This window comes from Mus pahari, chromosome 11, assembly GCF_900095145.1.
Source record: "Mus pahari chromosome 11, PAHARI_EIJ_v1.1, whole genome shotgun sequence".
In the NCBI taxonomy this organism is placed as follows: Eukaryota; Metazoa; Chordata; class Mammalia; order Rodentia; family Muridae; genus Mus; species Mus pahari.
The window spans coordinates 30,969,994-30,970,922 of record NC_034600.1 but is presented as its reverse complement, the minus strand read 5'-3'; the positions used below and the strand labels follow the sequence as shown (position 1 = coordinate 30,970,922).

Here is a 929-nt window from a genome sequence, read left to right as displayed (position 1 = left end):
TTTCTTTATTTACATTTCAAATGCTATCCCAAAAGTTTCCTATACCCCACCCCCACCCCTGCTCCCCTACGCACCCACTCCCACTACTTGGCCCAGGCCTTCCCTTGTGCTGGGTCATATAAAGTTTACAAGACCAAGAGGCCTCTCTTCCCAGTGATGGCTGATTAGGCCATCTTCTGCTACATATGCAGCTAGAGACATGAGCTCAGGGGGTACTGGTTAGTTCATATTGTTGTTCCACCTACAGGGTTGCAAAAATATGGAATGCTTCACAAATTTGCGTGTCATCCTTGCGCAGGGGCCATGCTAATCTTCTCTGTATCGTTCCAATTTTAGTATATGTGCTGCCGAAGCGAGCACTAGTTTTTTTTTTTTTTTTTTTTTATCAGCTTGATGCATGCAGAGAGGTCTCAGTGACCTTCCCAAGCCTACAAAGAGACAGTCTGCCTGAGGCAGGACCACGGTTTGGTTCAACATCACTAAGTAGTCAGTGTTGGCTTAAACCTGTGGCATCTGACCTCGAGTAGTGTATTTTAGGCATATTTAAGCACAATACAATTTGGTGAAAATTTATTCTGGTGATAATTAACTCAGTCTTGTGTTCACAACAAAGCATACATCTCCTTGAGGAATAAAGTAAGCTAAATACAGATCCGACGTGACTATACTGAAACTGTAAAATTCATAAGGATAGATTCTATAGATTTACTGAGAAAAACAAACTTTCTCTAAGGGTCTGGGGGAGGATCTGATGCCAGAAAAGTGATTAAGCACACAGATAGTGCAAAGATCACAAGGCTGGGAAACGTGACCATTCCCAGACTCATGGACAAAACCGGTTGCATTCCTCCCTTTGAAGGGACAACCCTGTGTGCTTAACAGTCTGTGAGCATAAAGACTGTGCCTCTGACAGCCAGGACTTAAATCTA

At 43.3% G+C, this 929-nt stretch overlaps 1 non-coding gene across 1 annotated transcript; it reads right to left on the bottom strand.

The window, feature by feature from the left end:
- Positions 1–253: 253 nt before the first annotated feature.
- Positions 254–360, bottom strand: LOC115065030. Its single transcript, XR_003844832.1, has one exon. It is a non-coding gene; the product is annotated as a U6 spliceosomal RNA (small nuclear RNA).
- Positions 361–929: the final 569 nt, after the last annotated feature.